At 41.5% G+C, this 24,548-nt stretch overlaps 1 long non-coding RNA gene across 21 annotated transcripts in view; it reads right to left on the bottom strand.

Annotated features, from left to right (window-relative positions):
- Window positions 1–24,548, bottom strand: part of LOC107310797 (uncharacterized) — a 423,706-nt gene that overhangs the window by 176,222 nt on the left and 222,936 nt on the right. Inside the window, exon 1 of one of the 21 annotated variants that reach the window (XR_014944415.1) lies at window positions 6,028–6,172. The exons of the other annotated variants lie outside the window; for them this stretch is intronic. This is a non-coding gene — a long non-coding RNA (uncharacterized LOC107310797). Of the gene's footprint in view, window positions 1–6,027; window positions 6,173–24,548 lie in introns of those variants that run through there. 21 annotated transcript variants of the gene reach the window in all.

A 24,548-nucleotide genomic window follows, 5' to 3' on the forward strand; every position in this document is an offset into this window, starting at 1 on the left:
AGATCACTTCACCTGGAAACCTTTAATAACAGCACCTTGGTCTGGCAGCTCCCGGAAACCTTCTGATGCTCTATTAGAACATGGGGAAAGTGAGATTGGAGAGACCTTGGCTTTCCACTGCCAGCAGGCTGGGCAGCACAGAACCACAGGTAGATGCTCCCTCTGTAGCTTGTGTTTTAGTCCACATGCTCAGTGCTTACTTTACAGGTAGCATCAGCACATGAAATATGCATCTGGGAATAGAGGTTAGCAAGTTCAATTTCACTCGTTTCCGCTGTATGCAGAGCAGGAATTAGAATATCAGAAAAGGTCCTAGATTTCTACAGGTACCCTCTGATGGTTAAAGCATTGGGACAAACAAGATGGATGCTTTTTGATAGGATGCCTGCCTCATATTTATAAACCCTGATATGAAAGGACAGGGATATCATCATCTTCCTCCTCATATTCAGCAAGGGACAACATCACATTCTTTCCCCGGAGAAGAAAGTGGGCAGACTAACACTGGCCTCCCCTGCAAGGGGGTTTGTGCCCACATTAAACTTTCCTGTAACACAGGCAGTGAACTCATGCCCCACTATAGCTGAGCTGCACAATGCAGTGGGTTCAGACCAAACAGCTTTCCCAGGAGAAATGGGAACACAAGGAGCAGCACCAGATCTAAAAGTCTAAGAGTGAGGCACTGTCATTGGCAGAGAAAATCCAGTTACACAATGCGTTTTGGCTGTTTTGATTGTTCATTATTCAGCACAACATAGTAGTCAATGTAAATATGATCAGTACAGTCTGGGAGAGAACAGCCAGGCAGCTAAAGGTGACACTGAGGCAGGGTTTCTCCTGGCTGGAGGTGCATCAAGCCTACCACTGCAAGGTGGCCATGAGGGCAGCACAAAAGATCATCAGCAGCTAAAAGTATCACCTTTAAGGCAATTTCCATGGGTCAGAATAAAGGCTGGCATTGAAACACGCAGCTGCTGTTACTGGTTTTGTCCTAGCTAAGAATTCAAGATCCTATTAGCAACAAAACAGGTCTAGTCTTGAAAATGGTTTGGATAACTGTATGCACATCTCTAGCTCCTCCTGAGAAGGACAAATGTCTCTGAGAATGCTCTAGTAGAAAAAAAAGAGAGGGAAAGAGGGAAAGAGAAATAAGAAGAGATAGTTGAAGAGATATTTATGGAAACTTGTCAGGAAACCAAGTTCTGATATCTATTATTAAAGAGAAGATTTATCCACATGTAAGTATAAAAAATCCATACTCAGTAGGTATATCAACACTAGATTTTCTGGGGAAGAAAAAAAAAAAAAAGATTCAGTGTCCTTAGATTCTCCAATATTACTTATATAAAGAATAGTTACAAATATATGTATATATATATATATTAGACTATCATATTACTTATTACAGAAGAAATTTAATGCATCAGAGAAGCATAATGCTGTAGTCCAATTTGCCCGCATCACCATTGTCAATGCTGTTTTGGATCAAAGGGAGCTCAGTTAGAGTAGGACTCAATCACTTGCACATGAAGATGACTGAGGATTGTGAAGAAAAAAAGATTTAAAAAGTCCTTGTCTTTGATGGGCAGAGACTCCGGTTGCTTGGACTGAATTCTGGGAGCTCAGGAAGAACTGTCTGAAAGTATTGTTAGAGTATTTAGGACAGGGTGAAAGATCTGCTTCTCATGCAGCAGGCACCTCAAATGGTGGAAGAAGGCTGCAATAGGCCACACTTCACAAACTGCTCAACCTGTAGTGATGAAAATTATGGCAGAGCACATGATTGAGTAGATATTCCCAGCTCAATACACAGCCCTTTTCCCCTAGACATGCCACCAGACTCTCAGGGCTAGCAACATTCTCAACTCAAAGTCAGCAGCGGCCTTATCAACCTCCAGGCTATGAAAAAGCAAATGGCCCCAGCAGGCATTGCAACAGTAGCCAGATGTGTTGCCTGGGCCACACACCTCAACAAAAGATGCATATTTGGTCAGAAACAAGCACATTTGGACGAGAACTCTGCACTCTTCAAATTCTTAATTACACTACAACCAAATCCCTGGCACATACAGATTTTAAAGAAATCCTAGCTGTGTTTTCAGAAATTCTTTGTCAGATACCTCCATTGCTCACACATCTGCCAGTTGTTTCACTGATCTTTGCTTCAGTATGGGTACCTCCTTCTGTGCACCTGAGGTGCACGAAGTACCAGGCTCAGCTCTGCCACCTAGGTCAGTTAGCTGTCCCATACTGCTGCTCTTTCTCTTCCCCAGTTGCTCAGCAGATTGTTATCCCAAGTCCCTGTTTCTTCCTCCCTTCTGCCTGGCACTTTGTTTTCAAGCATTAATGTGAGGCTTTGTATTTGGGATATACAAAAACAAAATAAAGACACAGCATATGATCTCATGACTAAGCAAGAGTATATTTCAGACATCCATATTAACAAATTTGAAAACACAGTCTGTAATTTCAACCAGAATATGACTGTAATTCAAGTGAAACCATTTTTTTTTTTATGCTTAGAACCTTCATTTCTTTGAATGCATAAGCTAAGGAATGACTAAACACTACAAAACTTTTCCGTGTGCTCACTCCAGAAACCAAAAGATTGGCTCATTTCAGATAAAGAACCAGTTACAAATAAGGTCATTGGTACAACAAATACAATGAAGGAGGTGTCCACATAGATGTAATTTTGTTGGAAGAAAGCTTTTCATAAAGAGAAAGGGCTTTTACTGTAAACATAAAAAGAATTATACATGGACACAGCGAAACTTGTGGTAAGACCATGGATATTGGTTTAATGTAATGCAATTACTTTTCACCCTGTGTGATTCTGTGAGTATTTTAAACAGCAGGAATTAATCCAGCAGAAGGTCGGATGGTTTATTTTTGCTCATTTACTTTACTGCGGGAGGAGAAATTACTATTGGTCTAATTAATGAAATTGAAATAGCTGCATCACAAAGAAGATGACAGTTAAAGATCAAAGTGTGACTGAACCTGGAAAAGTCACCTGGGAGCAGATTTACACACAGGATCTGAATCAGCCAGATTCAGACAGACGAAACTGGCTCTCAGTCCTGGTGCTATTTTTCTCTCCTGATTGGCTTTATGTCTTGAGTGATACCCGAACAATGGGAAGCATCAGGCCGGGTCTCAGGGAAATGCTCCCTTTTAGGGCCTATTGTGATTTTCAAAAGTACCTAACTTACTCTGAAATAACAATAATTTGGTGCCTGTTCATTTTTGAACACCTAACACAAAACCATTTCTGTTTGCAATACCAAAATACCTTTAAAACAAAACCATTCATCTCACCCCAAATTTAACCACTTACATGACACATAAGTACTTACAGAGGAAGGAAGCAACACCAGAACCACAGACGGAAAAAGATGGGAGTGTAATGGTTGTCTAACTATAGCTCTTTGTCCATGCCTGGACTAGGTTATGAGTGATCCACATGTGAACACTGTCACCTTTCCTCACATTCTTTTTTTCCTGAAAGTCACCATACGCAATAGAAATCCCTGCGCTCTTTCCCAAACTACTGCAAAAGAGAAAGAAAATGCAGGTGAAGCCTCATCCTCCCCACACAGCAATGCTGGCTCAGAGCTTCCTTGTGTAACGAGAGAGCACACATGACTCTTGTTATAGAGCTTCCCTGGGACTTGCGGTGGGGCAAATAAATTTTCAGGCCCCTGTGCAAAACTTTGTTTGAAAGAGCTTCTTCCAGCTTCTACCTAGAAAAGACAGAGCTAGAAGAGAAGAATGAGACGTGCATGCTGCACTCCACTGCAGCCCCTGCAGTACCAACAGGTGTGGGTCACCGCTCAGTTCAGCATGTCCTGCTGCACTCTGTAATGTAATTCTCCCATGCACCTTGCATGTTCCAAGATCCTTTAATGTCACACTTTGAAATTTGCTGGTGTGCAATACTATGTAAATTCAAATTAGTACACTAACATTAGCTTTTAAAATAGCTGTACTGCAAGAGCATGAGACAGTGTTACTAACTCACAACACTCATTAAAAGCCCTTTTTACAGAAAACGGATAATATTGTCCATGAAGTATTGTGTTAAAGTTCACACACTCAAAAATCTAAGCTACTGGGATGATAATGTATCCTCATAATCTCATATGCATTTACAAAATCTGTGCAAATCTCTGTAAAGTCTGAGTTATTTTCCCAAAGCAAAAAAGATTTAGCCCTTTTTCCTCTGTACTAAATTTTCAACACCAATAGGCCAGCCTGAATGAGTAAGCCTGCAATAACAAACCACCACGCACACATGAGAGGGGTGGAAAGGAAGGAAAACAGATTTTAGGTTTAAAGCTTCTAAGAGATTATTAGAAATAAAATTAAGAAAACATTGCATTACCACATAAGGAGATCTGCTAAGTTTCTCTTAAAGTTTCCAGCCAAGCAGCTATGCAACAACATCTCCCATTTTGTACTTGTGTTGTTTCCCAGTGCAAAAACCAACCTGCTAAATGCTCTGGTTGAAAACAAAGTGGAGATGAAGGTTCCACCTATAATCCCTCTGCATGAGTCACAGAAAGGCTGGAGATCCATGCAATGCTGGGAATTGCCTGGTTCCATGGGAAGACACAGCACAAAGAGAGCTGTGGCAGATTTCCTGCATGGTCTACCAGGCTGCTCAGAGGTTCATGACTTCCTGCAGCCCTGGTGTGCTGCCGTGGTCCTGCTCAGTGGGTGAATGCAATGCTGCACTTCATAATGAAAATGGGTGTGATCAATGGCATGTAGAGGTAAAAACAGAGAACAGAAATGGGACCAGAAAATGCTGGTGTTTCCTAATCATGGTGGTTTTGGATGCTATGATAAGGAAATCAGCTCTTTTCCCCAAGCCCATGCCTTGGTAGCACCCTTCATTTTCTGAGGAAGTACAGGACTGGAGCTCTCCGTCAACATTTTCTGCACACTTGAAAACTTCACCAGTGTGAACACTGGTGTCCATGAGCAAAGTTGAAATGAATAACGCTTTGTTTAAGCAGAGCAGGCTGAAGCCTTCAAGTGTTTCAGGTGGCATAAGCAGTGGGCTCAGGAACGCCACCTGTTTGGACAGCATAAGACCATCGTCGTTGTTGGGGAAACTCTGGCCTAATGCCAGATCCATCAAATAAGTGACATAAAAGTGCACTGAAATTAGAACCACATGCACTCTCCATATTTCTCTCCATATTTTCGCTGCACAGGATAAAAAAGGCACTTTTCTTCTACCCTTGCCTGCTCAGATACACAGCACCTGGTGTGCTCCATCAAGAATTTCCACATACCCTCTGCAGAAGGGGGAATGGGGTTCCAGTCTCGAGTACAAACATTGCACTCGGAGCACTCTCCTTCCCCAGGCACCAGCAGCCCAGAAGGCTATGGACACAGTAAGGCCAGTCAGGAGTGCTCCTTGATGAGGAAGCTCTATTGATGCATTTTAGCACACGTTTGTTGCGCAGCCAGGCATGGGCTTATTGCAAATTATATTTTATACTTCTTGTTTTATCAAATGAAAATGAAATTGAGAAGGGATATTATCCTGCACGTGAAATAAATTACTGGGATAAAAAGGGAGCCTGACTCATTTTATAACCTATTAATAACTGGCTTTTGTAAATATCATTAGCAGGAAAACTCCTGTTATAATGTGTTTTTCAGTCTCACAAATCACAGTGTAAATGTACTAAGATAAACCTTGAATTCCAAGTCTTTCATATTGTCATTTAAAAACAAAAACATGGGCTGTCCCAAGAAACTGAGGAGATCAGTATCCCCGTTGTTCAGAAATGCTTTATTAACAGGCTTTCTGCATCCTTTCTGGAAAAGCAAGGAGTGATGTGTTTGGAGCAACAGCTCACAATGGAGGTCTTTCCATTTGGGTACATCCCTGTACTGGATAGTGTCTCATCATACCAAGGCAATGCATCAAAAGAGGAGATGTAAGCAGCCTGGGAGCCACCTTCAAGAGGACAAAGGCAGCATGGTAAAAGAGAAGGTTCCCCTTACCTTGTCCACTCAGCCTTCTGGACGCTGAAACCATCCTCTCTCAGCTTTCTGGTGGCAGAGTGAAGCTGCTCCCCACATCAGCTGTGCTTTAACTCCACCTCTTGGCTTCGGCAGTTTATACACAAAATGGGCGGAGAAAACAGAGAGTCACCTCGGTGGTCCAGTACCACTACGTTCATGGGCACTAACATCTTCTAGCACATTTCCATTAAAGGCACTTATTTTGTGGCCATAAATGTGAGTAGAAATATTTAAAGTATATGGCATTACTTCACGGAACAGCTACCCTATTTTTATATCATACATATGTTTGACAATGGGTGACAAGATTTTTCTGGTTGATGAAATATTCTGAATGTCATACAAAGAAAAACTAAACTTTTCTTTAAAACCTGTGGAAATACTCAGTGATTTCACATGGAGATGCAGGAGAGAGAAATAAAATCAATGCTAATTTATTCTGCTTATCTTGGTTTCCATTAGATATCTATTTTTCAGAACTATGTCTCTACACATGTTTTTAAAATCTCACATTCACTACAAAGTCCTTGGGAAAATGAGTGCAACTACAGTATCACCATGAGAACGGCCATTTAAGTAAAATGACTTTTAATTCCTATGTCCATTAAAACACTTGGAGATTATGGAATATTTCCGTTCTGTTACAATCCTACAGCTATTTGGAACTTGGTCCACATAAAGAATCTCAAGAAGATTTCCAGAATCTGAAGCATTTTATTTCTTGTCAGCAAGTGACTAATCTAGTTTCTTAGTCAAGGCTGATCTTTATGCCAGATTCTGACTGCTCTTAAAATATTCCCAAGCCAGGAATACATCCACTAGTGACAACAGAAATACCTGACATTTTCCAGAATGCACAGAGGAGAACCAGGTCAGCCTTGCTTCTGGCAGCAATCTGGACCAGGCCCCTCCTGAGACCTCACAACATGATCAGCTATGCCAGAGCATCCTTTCCTGACATTTTTCAACAGGTCTACCAATAAACCATCACTTGTTTCCAAGCATGAAATGCAGAGAACGAGGAAAAGCAAAGAGACAGAGAAAAAGTCTGAAGCTAAAGAATGTTTTAAAGATTCATGTTTTGAAAATCCCAGTCTGCCTTACAAATCCCAGTCAATTCTGCTGGTCTAGTAACCAGTGCAGAACCAAAGCCTCTCAATTTTCACGCTCAGCTCTGATGTTCTCTTTCTCTATGGACTTGGACATGACAAGCAAGGCTAAATCCAGTCATGACATAATACATCTATCTCTGCGGCTCCCATGTCAGAAGAACTGAGAATCAGTCTTAGATCCCAGATAGCACTGTATTCTATTGTGCGATATGAAAGTGATGCATTTCACTCACTGAAATGAAAGGGAAAAAAATTATCCCAATATTGAAAATAAGCAACCGGCATCATTCTAGCAGCCTTCTTAAGAAGAATTAATTGAGAATTAAACCATGTTTCCCGTGCGCAGTTGGTACTTACTCAGAGCAGAGCATCCTTCTTCCCTGAATTTGCAAGACCCTCTCTTTCTCCGAAATTCATTCCCCAGTTCAGAATTTTCTTAAATGTAAACTGGAAGGGTAAATATGATGTTCAAGAACTCCAAAGCAATGGCAATGAGGGACTCAGGCATGTTTACTCATTCAGTCAGAATCCACGAGGATAACACTGAGTGTGGTTTGTTTGGGGAAAATGGTACCTTGCATCAAAAAATCAGATTCACATCTGATGCTCCAGAATAATGACATCTACACAAGCAACTAAGGCATCCCTGTTTCAGAACTAAGCAACTTTTAAAATCCCCTTTTAAGCTTCACAGCCACAGAAGACTCTTAATAATTGATTATAATTGATTTTAACCTTGTCCTAACCTGGGCAAAATGGCAAAGCCAATCATCTTTGTCCAGATGGGATATGAGAAAAGAGCCCCCAGTACACATCTTTAAAAGCCCCAGACATGAGCAGAAGATAAAATATTTAGTCTGCAGAAGCCTTGACCTCCCAATTCCAGCCAGTTTTGAACTTGAATTGATTTCCGACAAGGCATCTGGGAGATGATTACAACAAAATGCACTAAAGCTGGGCAGCCTTTATTTTAACATCCCAGCAGCTTAACCTGTTAATAACAGCAATTGTTTTAGATACAATACCAATTTCTGTAACAGCCACTAGAAATAGATAACAGCAACACAGTAACGGTGGCAATGTACAGTATTAGAGCACAGCCATCCACAAGCCTCTCGTTAAGGCTGTGGCAGCACTCCCATTACAAAGCCTTGTTTTCAAGGGTTTAAAACTCAGCTGCAAAAAGACCAGCACAGGCTGAAATGCTGCAACCAAACAGCCTTATCGTGGGCAGAATGCTGGTGGAAGCCAACAGGAGTGCATCCTGGGTAAGGGAAGCACACTCAGGAAGTGGTCATCGGCCACAGCATTCATTATGGAAGAGGGATGGAAATACAACTGAGCTGTATAGTTCTTAAAGGCTTGCTGTGACTTAGGAGGATGAAAAAGGCTTTAAAAGTAACCACATGCAGATTCTTCCTCTTCTGCACAACCCTGAAGTTATTCTACTGTTTTGAAACTTAAGAATCGAAAATTGCTGTCTTTGTTCATACATGTGAGCCAGAGGAATTAATTTCATCAACAAATGAAATATGGTATAGCTCTATGTTTCAATATCATTAACTCCAAACATCATCAAAACAAAAATCACACGGAAGGAAGGAAGGAAGGAAGGAAGGAAGGAAGGAAGGAAGGAAGGAAGGAAGGAAGGAAGGAAGGAAGGAAGGAAGGAAGGAAGGAAGGAAGGAAGGAAGGAAGGAAGGAAGGAAGGAAGGAAGGAAGGAAGGAAGGAAGGAAGGAAGGAAGGAAGGAAGGAAGGAAGGAAGGAAGGAAGGAAGGAAGGAAGGAAGGAAGGAAGGAAGGAAGGAAGGAAGGAAGGAAGGAAGGAAGGAAGGAGGGAAGGAGGGAAGGAGGGAAGGAAGGGAAGGAAGGGAAGGAAGGGGAGGAAGGGGAGGAAGGGAGGAAGGGAGGAAGGGAGGAAGGAATTTCTTTCCTGGATTCACTTATTTCCATTGCATAGGCAGTATCTCCCATTGTAAACGATTTGCGTGCCAATATGCTTGTTAGTCCCAAACTCATAGCAAATTCTGAAGCAAATAACATAGTTTACAGACAGGATGCCATCCAGAGGGATCTAGGCAGGCTCCAGTAGAGAACCCCATGAGATTCAACAAAGGCAAGTAGAAGATTTTACACCCAGGTCATGGCTGGGGGATGTAAGGATAGAGCACAGCCCTGCCAAAAAAAGTCTGCCCACATAACGCAACAAAGAAATATTTATAAGTTTATGAAAATGAAGTAATGAGGATCAACAATGAAATTGGCATAAATACGAGGCAGAGAGAGAATGGTTTATAACTACTTTTGTTTCTCATCACGCAGTTTGCCTGGTATCAGAGAAGCAGTATCCCTTTAACTCAAGTAGGTTTCTTTAGTATTTTACTATTTAAGTTTTAAATTTAATAGAGTTTTAAAGAAAAAAAAGGAAAAATGCCATTGTTTGAAGTATTTCCAAGGCAAGTCTCAAAGACATCAGCACTGTGTGCATCCTGTGAATACCCAGAAGCAAAACCAAAATGAACTATGGCAGAAATTGGTGCTCTTTTTTTTTTCTCAGAAGTAATCACTGTTGGAAATTTTCTAGTTTTGATGCAGATATTTCTTTAAGCATAACCATTTTAAACTCAGTTTTCCTATTCCACACAATGCACAAATTCCTGAGCATGTTTTTGACTTCACCCCTTTTCCATTAGCGTCTGAGGATAAACAAGTGTGTAAATGAAGAACAATTCTGCATTAATTACCAAAACAATATTGAGATTTTCACAAGTAACCCTTAGACAATTACAGCTGTTGGTACCACACTTTCACCATGGAAACTTTTGTTTTACTTAACAATTGAAATTACAATCAGATGTGCTCATCCCTTGTTGAAGTAATGAACAATGGTACATCTGAAAGAGAAATTCAAAGTGCATCATTTATCTTATCCTATTTTCAATTAGGCTGAATAAAGTGTAGGATGGTTCCAAACTACACCACAGTAACAGGGTAAGTAAATTTATTACCACTAGAGTGCTAATCTTAGCAGATGGTAAATATATACATATATATATATATATATAGGTTTAGATAGATAGATATTTAGCATGAAATATGCTAAAACAATAAATCTGAACAAGGTAGGTGTTATCAACTAATATCTCCCCGGTGTGAGGTAAAACTCCTGCATGACAACTCAGCATTCTTATAAACTCTGGGTGAATGCTGTAAGATGTAAGTCTCCTTGCAGGATGAAAAATAGCAGAAATTAGTTGGAAAAGCATACAACGTGCAGTTTAGTATGACATAGCTGGTAGAGGAAAGAGAGGTGCAGAATTTGCTTAGTAAGAATTTTTTTCCCCTAGGACAACTCATTTTTTTTCTTATGGGAAATTTTTCATTGATTCTGGAAAATATGAATATAGCAATTCCCTCCTGCTTTAGAAAAAGTAAAGAATAGTCCACTAGTCCACCTAGGTTTGTAAACAGAAAACAAAAAGACAAAGATTTAAATAATCACAAGGAAGAAAACAGGCAAAACTTGGTGGCCTTTTACTTCCCAATCTCCAAGTGAAATAAAACATATAATAAGAAGAAACAGAATGGAAAGTTGCTTATTTTGTTATCAACAATTTAACAAAACATTTGTAATTCAGAAAGAACAGAATCACAGAATCACAGAATCATCAAGGTTGGAGAAGACCTCCAAGATCATTCAGTCCAATTGTCTACCCAGCACCAATACGTCCTCACTAAGTGATGTCCCACAGAACAACATCTAAATGTTTCCTGAACACCTCCAGGGACAACGACTTCTCCACTCCCTGGGCAGCCCATTCCAGCAGCTGACTACTTTTCAAGAGAAGAATGTTTCCTAACAGTCAACCTGAACCTCCCCTGGCACAACATGAGGCCATACCCTCTCATCCTATGGCTGTTCCCTGGGAGCACAGGCTGACATCACCTCACACAGCCTCCTTTCAGCTCATTGCAGAGAGCCATGAGGTCTCCCCTGAGCCTTCTCTTCTCCAGACTGAGCAGTCCTTGTTCCCTCAGCTGTCCCCCATCACACTTGAGCTAAAGACCCCTCACAGCTTTGCTGCCCTTTTCTGGACACTCTCCAGGCCCTCCATGCCTTCTTTCTTACAGTGAGGGTCCAACACTGAGAGCTGAACACAAAAACTCAAGGTGTGGCCTCACCAGCACTGAGTACAGAGCGTGGTTCTGTGCCTTTACAGGTACAGACAAAAATCTACATGGAGTCAAAAATGCTTTTGGAACTTTGGAGACATTCTTTTCAGCTTGGCTGCAGTCAAGGCAGGCTGGGTTGGGGCAGCCAGTCCTGGGTGGCAAAGATGTGTAGAAAGGCATTTAGTGGAGTTTCCGAGGTAGTAATTGTGGTCTGAGGCAAAAAAAGGACATCTCATACATAATATTGATGAGAGATAAAGACTTTACAAAACTTACTGAGTCTACGGACAAAGCTCATTCCTTGTGTAGAATCTGCATCCTTCATTGCTTGTATTTGTCTTCTTCTCACATGGGAAAGATCTTTAAAGAGGCATTATGAGTTTTTACTCATTTACATAGCCTGAAAAAAGAAATGAGTCCTGCTTATGAACCTTTTCCAAGCAGCAGGTTAAAAGTATTTAAAAAATAAGATAACTGAATGAAAAATGCCAAGTAGGTATCACAAAAATATCTCAGCAGATTCAGCTTGCAAGGTAATGAAGCAGAACTGATGGCCAGCTTATTGGCCGCAATTAGACCAAAGAACAACAGCAAGGAAAGAATCGTGCACACCGAAACAGGGATAAAATTTATATATCACAGGCTAGAGAATTAGCCAGATCTACTCCACTCCCAAATCTTCCCAAGGGAGGACTGTTCAAATTGAAATTAATATAATCTATTATGCAAATCATTGCTGTAATCTTCATTTGCAGGTCACACGACTGCTTGGCTCAACTATTTCTTTTCAAGTACGTCAGAGCAGAAGTAGAAATGAGGACTGTGCATTTGTCTCCAAAAAAGCCAGAAAGCTCTCAAAAGGAGAGCTACCTGAGTGAAAGCTACAAGACGAGGCCCACAGAATTCAGATAGATCCCTTATCTAATAAAATATAACAACTTTTAATAAAACCGTGACTATAAAAATCACAGAATTAATCTATATTGTGTCTTTACAGGTTTGCTTCAATAATAGAAGTAAAATAAATTAAGGCTTTAAAAGCAGTACTTTTGTTGCTCTAAGACTCGGGTCTCGCATTTTTATGCCTCAATTAAGAACTTCCTTAATTTGCTCGGTTCTAGTTTGCACCAGTCTTGTGGGAAATCCACACAAAGATGGAATTAAATTGGAGGGGGGTTCTGAAGCACGAGGTTGGCCCCCAGTGGAGGTGGGGGTCTGGGTGGGATGAGGCACAGCCAGGAGATGCGCACCACGCGTCTGTGTTCTGAGCACACAGCTAAGCAAGAAAAGCATCAGCAAAACCAAACAGCTTAGAAAAGGAAAGCAAGGCACCTTCATATAATCCTGCAAAGGATTTGTAACAAATTTAAACATGGATCATAAACCCACTGGCAAATATAGAGGAGCTGTGTTCGCGAGCTGCTTCCTTGCCATAGGTTGGGGATGTGGATGGAAGTGGTGTGGCAGGAGATTCCAGACGCAGACTTGTGATGTAACCTCCTTCTCCTAGCTGAGAGCGGATTTTTGATCCCTTTCAATTCTTGGATTCATGTTCAAGGACAGGGCACTCAAGTAATCTTATGAATGCACTTTGTGCTCTCTGTCCGGATGAAAGATTTTCATATAAAAAAAAATGGAGCTTACAGCATCTGGCCACTCTGCTTCCATTCAGCTCAGTACTGAAGGACTTAAATGGAGATATACACTGAGGGGTCACCACCCAAAGTGTAATATGCATGGCAGGGAAGCTTTCAATCACCTGTCACATGGAGTCAAGTTGCTATAAATCTTAGGAACAAGATGGTTTTTTCCTCACTATGTTTTTATGAGAAACAGGTTACTGATAATAACTGCTCTGACACTCCGACCTACTTCACAGTGTATTTTGCATTGGTGTTTCACTATCCACACACTGTGGGAACGCAAGGGTACTCTCAGAACTGTGCAGTGGATTTCAGCTTTAGGCCACTTTCCTGCCGAGATGCATCCATCTCCCACAGCCACCGGGCCAGCACCTCAACAGCACAGCTGTGCCAGCAAGTCCACATGGCTCCCGCTTTTCTCTTCAGTCATTTCTTGGGTACTTGCCCTTAATGTAGCACTACCTCTGATGCAAGCCTGCTGAGGGAGTACATAGAAAAAGCAAAGCACAAAGACCACATGGATTTCCCTGCATGTGAAACGCGATGTGTGAATGATATGCAAACCAAACCCGTTTGTCATCTTGCAGGTGGCCAGCTGACAAGGCCTGTTGTCTCTGTCTCAGACCAAGGAGTTAGCTGCATTTTTTGTCTCAGTCCCGTGGCTGGGAGATGTTTGGGGCCTGGAAACGCGCCCTTGTTTTGGGGTACACCCAGACGTGCAATTCCTATTCACTAATGGGATCAATAGGTACCCCACATGTGAAATACTGGTATCAATTGAATGGCACTTGAGATCCATATTGCCAGCAAGTGGTCCTCAGTACAAACAGCTGGGAAGTTTTGTGGGGAAGAACACTTGTATTGCGTGTTACCTTAAGTTCTGGGCATTTAAAGCATCAGCTCTTGAGAACCATCAGATTACGAGAGAACACAAGAAACTCTGGCTGTTCTAATGTGATTTTCAAAAAGATTTTGCCTATTTCAGAGTAGAAAGTGTGTACAGAAGCCATGTCATCACTACTGTTTGTGTTATTTAACCAATCCATTCTTTCTAATAAAGAACCAGAAGAAATAAAAACCCATTGATCTTTATTTATTGACTCCCTCAGTGAGTATAGTTAAAGTTGACACAAATCAATCACAATAAAGTTGAGAGAATAATATAACACAATATGACCCAAGAAGAGACTGGAAGTTTAATTACTGGAATTCCGAGTTTTAGCATATGTAGAGCCATGAATTGCTCAAAACAAAGCATTTATCCTTCCACTGTGTCGCTGCTCATTGCCTTTTCAAAAAACATATCCTGTCTTTTGCTTTTCTGTTGTACGAGGTGATTTACACAGAACAAAGGTTTTCTTTGGAAAGGTCATCTCCACCCCGCTGCCCTGTTTCCCAGCTTAGACACTCCTGTTGATGCCAGTGTAAAAGGATAAGAAAATTCCTGGTGTTTATAAACATTTTAAAGTGTTTTCTCAGCCAAAGCAGATAGGAAAATACAAAAAGGTAAGGGGAAAACGATGTATTTCTAAGGAAGTATGTGGCTCTTTTGATTTCCTTTTCTCTTGCAGTTCACTGTCATTAATTTAAAACTTCCCAGGCAGTAAGATGGGCCAAAATACTAGTTGCTGTCAAAAGTAAATCTGTGGATAGCTTTGCTTCTGAGGTGTGTGTTCAAAGATGGTTGGCAAGTGGCAAATACAAACGCCAACAGAAGTCACACTAATTTCTGCATTAAAACATGGAAAGTAAGACCAAAAAAAAAAAAAAAAAGAAGCCCTTTGGGAAAAGAGAAAGTTAAGATGACAATTAACAAGACAGATAGGGTTTGCCTAACTACCCTCTTCTTGCATATAATCTGCAGCCATTACCTCTGTATTGCTAACTTCTTAAAAGTGTGTGACCTACCAGCAAAGGAGACCAGACCTGTGGCAGAAAAGTCTTCTGTGCGCTGAAAAGTGCAGGAAATTATGCCCTTGCAGTTTGCTGCATAACAACAAAGGCCCCTAGGGGACTTTTGAGGTATTTCAGAAAATTATAGGATCACAGAATGATTTGGGTTGGAAGGAGCCATAGAGATCTTATTCCAATCCCCTTCCCCCCGGTGACATTGGCAAGGAAAGTCTTTCATACTGATTTTCTTACATCACCCCTCTCATATTAAGCCTCAAAGGAAATTCATCTGCATTGGCCTTAATTGCCATGGATGCACAAATGCACAGACACAACTGAATTTCATTTGTAAACTGAAGCAGGAAGGCACAAAGCACACATACTGACCAGCTATGGGTGGTTTTAGGACATGGACTTATAGAACCATTTAGGTTGGAAACGACCCTCAAGATCATCAAGCTCAACCTTCCTGATCACCAAGATCATCAAGACTGATCTTCCAGGTGTACTGCTAAACTACATCCCTCAGTGACACAAGTAAGAACTTTTCAAATCTGGAAGAACATGATCAAAGCCTCAAAATATAGCCTTAGTAAGCCAGTTTTGCTTGCTTGGCTGTCCAGGATGTTAATCCTTCTTTCTGAGTAAGAAAAATGGTGGACATTAATGTAAGACTGCACAGGCAATAAGATGATGAGAGGTTGGCTCTTCCTCTTCCCCACTCAAGCCTTAGCTGTATTCCGACACCAGGAAGAGACTTCTGCATAGCCAGGGATGCAAGTGAGCAATATTTCTCTCCTCTATAGTATCTTTTCAGGGTTTGGGTTTTTCCCCTCTCCCTGGGCTCCCAAGTGGAAATGGAGTGGGCAGAAGGGCTGAAAGCTGATTTCTGCCATTCTGTACAAGGACACACTTCAGGGAGCAGGAGGAAAATGGCACTCTGTGATTTCTTTACAGCACCGTCTCCCCCGTTGCCTGGTGATGAAGGCACCCTCCGAGGCACTCAATATCAGCCCCTTCTGAAGGACATTGACTCAAACATTGGAACAGGAATGAAAATAAAGACAACCTTGCCTCAATCTCAAAATAGAAAACATAAAATTATATTAATTGGTTAATGTCATCAAAAACTAATTACCATAGCTATAATTTTCCAAGCCAGCCCTTTTATTTTCCCCCTACTGATAAATAATAATTATCTATTGGCTACAATAATGTGATATTCACAAAAGCAAAACCATTAAGATTTAATTGTAATGCCTACAAGTAAAAGTTGACACATTTAGAGGACACCATTAGAAAGTGTAGCGTTAGGTACAAACTGTATTTCCTCAGTTGTTTGCGGTGAAGCAATCCCGTAGTACTGATATATGGCTGGACATACGAGAACACAAAAGAGACAAGGTTTGTGGGCACAGTTCATGCCACCAAAGGCAGCTGGGAAAGCAAACAGCTTCATTGGCACAGAAGCCAAGGATGCCCAAAGACTTTTCCATGTGCAATTTGTCCCATGGAGCGGGCAGTAAACAGAGCTGCTCCCAGAGCAGGAAGAAGTGGGGTTGAGAACCTTACCCTGTGCCATAAACCACTGGACATCAGCTTTCCTCTCAGTGCCAGCTCGGCTATCCAAAGGCAGCAGGTGAACCCCAGGCCCCTTCACTAGTATGTGCTCAGAGCAGGGCATGCACTCCGATCACAGTGTCTTACCTTGGGAAACAACACAGCAAACACGCTGAGGGTGCCTGCAGTTTTCCCACAGATTACAACCAACCCTTGCCTAAGATAATCTGAAAGTTTAGCTTTTTGCCATAATGCAAATGGCCCTTTCAAATATAAATAGCATTTGCAATTAGCTCAAACTTCAGCAGCCGGTGGTGACAGAAAAGAAATGCTTGGCAAGAGCAAATGCTGAGTCATAGGAAACTGACAAAATAATATGGGCAGTTATCACCAGAATGCATTATTTATCACTGAAACCCATTGACGCCTGTGCTTACACAGGAACCCTCCTGTGATATTGAAGGCCAAAGTATCTTCTCTCCCTAACAACAGTGTTGTATCTTTGGCAACTCTAGCAGAAACTCAGAAAATCAATAGCACTTCATGAGCAAGGTCTCGGTCTTCTTCTTTTACGAGGATTCTGTCAATGCAAGTGGCCATTACTGTACTTTAAAGGCATGATATAAAATTGCTTCAACAAGATATAAGACACACGGTTTGAAAGAACCTGGTGAGAGTATTTTAGTCAAAGTTAAATAGTTTCATCACGTAATTACTTCTATTGGCACATCTCCAGCTGGATACACTCATGCAGGGTATGCGCTTTCTGTGATGGGTGGGGAAATTGTAAGGGAGGTCTGTCGATGTGATTCAGGTTGATCTAAACAAGGTCAAACTGCTAAAACGGAGCCACAACCAAGCATCCAATACTATTGACAGTAACACAGTAACAACAAAGTTGCTGCCTTTTTATTTTCTTTTTCTTTTTCCCCCTTATTCTTTTCCTTTTTTTAGCTAAGTGATCTGAGAGTACTTTTAGTTTTATAGCTGAAAAATATGCCATCCCGATTTGCAGACTGGTAATTCATTTTCTAAGGACTGTTTAGAATTTATTCAGGAGGAAAAGGAAGCTGCGTTGGTTGCTATAACTGGTTCACATTATATGACAAAATTTAACTTTTGTATTTTATGGGATTTTATGAATTCCACTAAAACCATTAGCTGGTTGTCTCTTTGTGATTAAATTTAACCACTTATGCAATACTTTAAAGTGATGACAGTCATGTCTGTATTTATGTTTTCTTTTGTTTAAAATGGATGCGCCTCGGAAAACCAGAACGTTTCTGAGAAAAGCCATTTACTTCAGTTCTCTGTGAATGTGGGAGCCCCTCAAAAATCCTCCCAAATCAGAAGGGTTAAAATGTTTTCTGTGTGGAAGGAGACACCCACAGCATATGACATCTGTCTCATCAGGCTACTAGTATAGGTGAGCCAAGGCTCGTTCTGCCTTTTTAAACCCAAGCAGCCCTCAAAGGCAGCTCAGCAGGCATCACAGCTTCAATTAAATGGCTTTGCCTCGTACCCCAAGAACATGTAACAGCCCTCCTCAGCTCTAGGCTATAAAAAGGCTGCTTTAGCAGCCCAAGGCACATTATCCCATGTTCCTGTAACTGGAAATACTGGCCATATGCATACCGTACAGCCTCGGTGGGTCAGATGCTATGTAAGTGCAGAAAAATCCCATGCTGATGGTTGTGGAGGTGAGTCACTTTGCTCCATGCAGCCTGGGAGCCAGGGACAGTGACATGAACAATATCTGCCTGCATAACCAATCCACTGCCTGTATGCACATGTGCAGATGATGCAGATATAGAATGCATAAGTTTCCTATGTTAAGACCCATTGATCAAGCTACTTTGACAGCTGCGCTTGTCTCCTAATCACGTGCAGTGAGCTGTTGTTTCAGCTTCACACAAATGACCTGCTTCAAAAAGTTTCTTGCTTATTTCATTCCACAATTATCTGGTCTGAGGTTTAAGACAAGAAATGCTTAGCCCTGGAACAATGACAGAAATAAAAATGAATGCTGTATCAGCCAGCCCAGCCAGATATGGAGTATCTGACCTCCATAAAACCCTCTCCCCCTTTTTTGAGTGAGGCACTCCTATGTGTGTGTCTGTAGATTATGTCAAGGTCTCCTAGACATGTTTCTAATCAACTCATTGTAAGTTCTGTATCTTTGTCTGAGACCAGCCAGCCAGCTCCTTTGGACTGAGGAGTTAAAGGAATATGACAAACAGAATTAACATCACATTTCAAAAATAACTTTTCTATACCTGAGATGCTCCCCCTAAAATGCCCACTGCTTAGGCATAGCAGATGTAACAAACCACTGCACCTTCACTCAGAGGCCTCCTGCAAAGCACCACAGAGCCCGCATCAGAGCAGACCAGCAGAAATACCCACACTGAAACTTTCACAAGCAGAATCCATGCTGATTATGTGTTCTTGGAATCTACCCATCCATCAAGCAGTGAATTACATGCATTTGGATTGTCACCTTTCCTTAGCACACAAAGAACGCAGTCATGTAACAAAGAACAATGAGGACAAAGTGAAGGGTCGGTAGGCCTCCACTGCCCTGCTATGCACCAGGACACCTGAACAGTGTCCTCCTCAGCAGACGTGGCTCTTAAAAAGAATAAAAACCCAGGTATTTATTTCACTTCTCATTCATTTCATGGCTTATTAACCTGTGTACCTGTGTACTTTGTCCCCCACACTTAACAACACCTTAAACTTTGGAATCCTTGCGTGTGAATTCAAGACCATGCCTGAATATCTAAGTGCTATTTTCCAGGCACTACAAGAGCATAATATGTTAAATAACAAGCCATTAATGTCAAAAAAGCAAGCTTTACTATACATTTTTGGCATTAATTTTATAAGTGCCATAAAACAGGCTTTTTACTGGGTAGTTTTGGTATATAATTTCTTCCACAAGAAGAACAGTTTCTCTATAGTTAACACATGTGGCAGGGTAAGGAAGCAAAAAACAACATCCCTGTAAAATTCATACTAAATGATGGAAATAATAACTGGAATACATGTAATTTGAGTAGCAGCCGAAAACAACAGGCAGAGACTGCAAAAACAAACTGCAAAGGAATGGGGTCAAACTTTGAGACCCGAGCAGAGAAGAAGGAAGTGCAGGTTTTTGTCATTTTTTTTGGTCACAAATACACATGCTGAAAGGGTTAGAAGTGCCTGAAAGAATTCAGAGGGCACTGGTGGAGGGGACTGGGGAGCACTGAGCTCAGAGTACCTCCTGGAGAAGCATGGAGCTAAGCTGGAGGCGGGGGCTGCCTGCAGGGGAGGCAATGGCCATCTGCGCATCTTGCACCGGGCCCCAGTCCTGCAATTTGCAAGGTAGCACAGCACAGTGTTATTAAGCACAGGTGTCTCCATAATTGTGGTACTGAGAGAAATTGGTGCTCAATGGCCCACAGCTTCACCCTTCCACCGGTGTGATGTGATGGATAGGTAGTCTGCAATACAGAGAGGAGGAGCAGAAATTGGTACAATCCTCATTGCACAAAGCATTTTTAGCTCCACGCTGACTCCCCGTGTGACAAGTATTTATTCAAGTAGTGCAGTTTCTGCTCAAAACCAAGTTCTCCCAGTCAGGAAAACATAATAAATTTAACACCTCTCTGATTTCATGCTCATGTAGTGGGAGCCATCTTAAAATGTTTCTGTTTCTTACAGAAGTAATTCTGTGCTTCACATAAAAAGGTGGATGTCAAACCAATATAATCTTTCAGGCTTTTTTCGCTCTGACTACTGTAGTTTTAGAAACAATGAAATTCCTTTCTGTGGACAAATGACATGAATAAGTCAAACAATGATTTTAAGATGCAGTGTGAAGATCAGCAGTAGGAGGTAAGCCCAATGTGTTCCACTTGTAGCCTGGCACAAAAATATATAGAAAAAAATAAAGTCAGATTCCAGCGTGTGAACTTTGTTTTCAAGGGAAGTAACACTTGTGCCATAAATCTGCAGGCAAGGATCTCACAGAAAGTGGGAAATTTGTTTACACTTCCCCTGTAGGATTTTCTTGTTCCTTTCCACTACTTACACAGCTACTTGAAAAAGTCAAAATAAAATGTCAAAAGCAATTAAAAAGAAGTAAATATGCTCTTTAGGAGATCAGCTTATGCACATACATTTTAATGACTCCTGATTGATTGCCCAATGCCACAAAAATTAAATATGAAATAGCAAACTTTCAATTCCAGCGTGCACCTGGGTTCATTCCTGTCCACCACTGGTAGCCAGGCTCTGAGTAAAGCCCACAGCACTCGGGCTGCATTGGGCACAGCACTGCCAGCAGGGTGTGAGAGTGACCACTCTAAGGAGGCTGGATGCTGGACCAGGCTGCCTAGAAAGTCTGTTTGGTCTGCATCTGTCAGGAACTTCCAAACCCATGTGGACATGGACATGGGCAAGTTGCTGTAGGTACAGGAGATTATCAGACCATCTCTGTCCCACCTCAACGTGGTGATTTTGTCAAAATTCTGACCATACTACAGACACAGAAACACAAACAGGTTGGAGTGGAAAAGACTTCAAAGCCAACCCAGCCCCAACTCCTGCTGTGAGCTGGTTGCCTTCCCACTCAGATCAAGATGCTCAGGACCTCATCCAGCCGGGCCTTGAGCACCTCCAGGGGTGGAACTCCCACAGCTTCTCTGGGCAACATTCAATTAATTAAATTCTCCCTCTTATTCAAGCTTAATTATTCTAACAAGAGGACACTTCAGGTAAAACTGCAACCATAAACCTGCCTTCTGTCAACACTTTCCTAAGCCCCAAACTTGCGCTGAGGAGAAGTAGAGCGCACATGGCTCTGCAGTCATACAACAGCCCAGAATGCTGCTGAGACCTAGCAGGATTCTTCAAGATTTCATAAGTCACTCCAATATCTGAAGTATTACAGCGCCAGGAGATCCCAAACATGGCTTACATTCATTTGTAACCTTCTCCTAATTGGCAAAAAAAAAAAAAAAAAAAAAAAAAGCATTGTGCCTTATTTCTTGGAAATAATACATAGCTTATCACCCCAAATTCTGTTTGCTCAGGTGCAGTGCTGAATGAATATCAGCGTTTCATAGAGAGGTTACCCTGAAAACATGTGTCATTTAGACCCGTTCAGACTTGGCCTCCATATTACACCTTATGGCAAATAGCATTTATTGATCATCATCAGAATAACCCTGCTTTGCATATGGAACAATGTCTACCTGCTCTGTGTATTGGCAAAACGAGGAGTTGAAACGAAGGTTGAAATGAAGTTGAAGGAGGGAAGATTTAGGTTGGATATCAGAGGGAAGTTCTTTATCAAGAGAGTGGTGAGGTGCTGGAACAGCAGCCCATAGAGGCTGTGGATGCTCCTTCCATCTCTGGAGGTGTTCAAGGCCAGGTTGCATGAGGCCCCAGGCAGCCTGGGCTGGTATTGGATATGGAGGTTGGTGGCCCTGCATGCTGCAGGGTGGTTGGAGTTTGATGATCCTTAAGGTCCCTCCCAACCCCAGCCATTTGATGATTCTATGATGATTCTATGTGTGCATATTACTGTGGCCTTGGAAATTAGCAGAGGACATTTAATCTCTGAGACAATCATGTACCAGCCCTCTCCACCTGTCCAGAAGCAACCTGTACCTTGAAAAGCCCCCTTGTGAACTCCCACTGAAATACAGGGGATGGAGCAGCAACCCACAGAGGCCATCCCTACAGTGAGAGCACCTGGTAGAGCCTAGAGGCTGCATAGAGGATTTGGGATTATTACAACTGGGTCTTCCCGAGAGGGAGACTGGCACCCAACCGTTAAAAAGCCCTCCTTCTTAGACATGCAGAAATAAAAATTCAATACCTAATGACAGTTCTAAGTTTTCGTATCGCTTCTGATTCTAAACTGTGGTTGTTACGACTATATACAAATATAACTGCCCTTAGACCTATGTCAAGTATATGGTTAGAAATACAATCAAATTGCCGTCTTCATAAAGTGTGCCTTCAGCTAGAAAAACACTCAAAGGAGAGACTATAAATATCAGCAGGGAGCATCCTCTGGGTTTAAAGACGAGAGGAGACACACGCATACACATGCATAGAAACACCTTTAATGCCTAAAAAACAAAAAGGAATGCTAAAAAAAAATCTTGCTAGCTTTTAAATTTACAGAAAATGTGAAGGAAAACCAAAAAGTGAATCCATTCAGTTTGAAAACATGCAGTATTTTACAGTACCGGCAAACATACATTTTATTGCACATTAAAACAACACAGTCTTCCAGCAGACTGTTATTGCTTTTTTTTTTCCTTTTTCTAAAATAAAGGTAATGTACTTACTCTGTATGCTCTCATCCTCTCAAATATCTGAATAATGCTCCTCTAGCAGAACTCGGACCCTGCTATGCAGATCAATTAAGAAGCAACGCTATCATTATAAAACCCCACACCGAAGAGCAACATGGGGTTCTGCAGCAAGTATGTAATTGTGCTAGTCTCAAAGATGCATAAAAAGCAACCATAGGGAAGCTGATCGTGGATTTCTTGTTAAAGAAGACAACAAAATTATCCCAAGTTCTCTTAAGAACTAAACACTTGGTTTAAAATACCAAATGAGAGTTAATAAGATATTTTTTCAAAACCGATAATTCAGAATTTTTCAATAAGTTTCCCATTAACATTCCCCCATCCCCCTAAATACCATTATTTTTTCCCAGCTGTATAAATAGTCTTAGAAAGTATGGCCTGAATGAATGCACCGTTCAGAAAACAACATAATTACAGCCATTTCCAGCAAACTGGGTGCCAAAAAAGTTACAAATTAATTGAAGGTTAGCACTGAAAATTAAATCCTAGTCAGCTTGAAGTCATTTTTTAGGTTAGTTTATGTAAAATTAAATAGGAAGTTCAGTCTTCCAATATTCCATCAGCTTAGTGGAGAGATTTTCTAGAGTTCAGGTGAAGAAGTGGTTTGTCTCTCACTCTGTCGTGTGTAAAACTACATAGCTCCCCATGGGCATTTCTTTTCTCTGTCTGCTTCCCAGTGTGGAGATGAAGAGAACTTCCTGGTTCTTCCCCAGTCCTCCTGGCCATGGATTTTCCCCAGAAGAACCAAAAGAACTCTTTGGGTTGACCCCAGCCACAGTGAAGTCACTCTGCACCACCCAGTTCACAACCTCCCACTCCTCTTCCATTCAGTTTCTCTGTCAGCTTTTATAACGTATCTCTGAAATGCACTGGCTGAAAATCAGAAAAAGAAAAAACTTCTGGTACAGAAAAAAACCCCACAAGGAAGCAGGAAGCATGACTTCAGGAAAAACAGTTCTAGGTATATCAGCCACAACAAACTAGGAAGAAAAGATGCAACATGCTACCATCAAGAAGCTCAACGAAAACAAGAGTCTTCAGCAGAGCTCCTGTATTCATCCAACTTGGAAGCAGCTATGGAGCCTACTTGCTTTTTTCATCATCCCTTTTTGAAAGCACAGTATCTGGAGGTGAAGAATCAGGTGGATATTGGTGTTGTCAGCATACATTGATGAGGGGCAGATATTTTAAATTTTGAATTAATTCAGAGTTGCCAGAAACACGTTCTTACTTTACATGAAATCCTAAAAGTTATTCCTATCTTTGCTTGACAACACTGCCCACCTGTCTTGGTTTTGCATGCAACCCATGTTGAGCAGAACACTGAAGCAATTGAACATCTCAGCAGTTAAACTTGCGTTTCAGTGTTTTGCCTGAAAAGGATACCAGCAGACCTATGTTGAGAGGGGGCTTTCCAACACAGAAAAATAGATTTTAGACCAAGGAGGCCAATCCTCTGCTTAGCTCCCTTCTTGACTCCTGGATCAAAGAACGTCCCTGAGGAGATATCTTCTCCACTTCCCATGCGAGTTTGCCAAGCCCTCCTCATCCAAAATAAAGGCAATCTTTAATCTCCCAGCTCTCAGAGTACTGCTATGACCACCAGGCTGAGAGGGGACCACCACTGCCTTTCCTCCTACTTGGCAGTGGGGCAATAAAAAAGTCCCCTGAAACATAAGTTAGGAGAAGAAAGCAAAAAGAGCGGATAAGGTGCTCCCAGGAGAAGGAAGAGATTAGGGTCT

Source organism: Coturnix japonica, chromosome 3, assembly GCF_054131305.1.
Source record: "Coturnix japonica strain WE chromosome 3, WE-NBRP24, whole genome shotgun sequence".
Taxonomy (NCBI): Eukaryota; Metazoa; Chordata; class Aves; order Galliformes; family Phasianidae; genus Coturnix; species Coturnix japonica.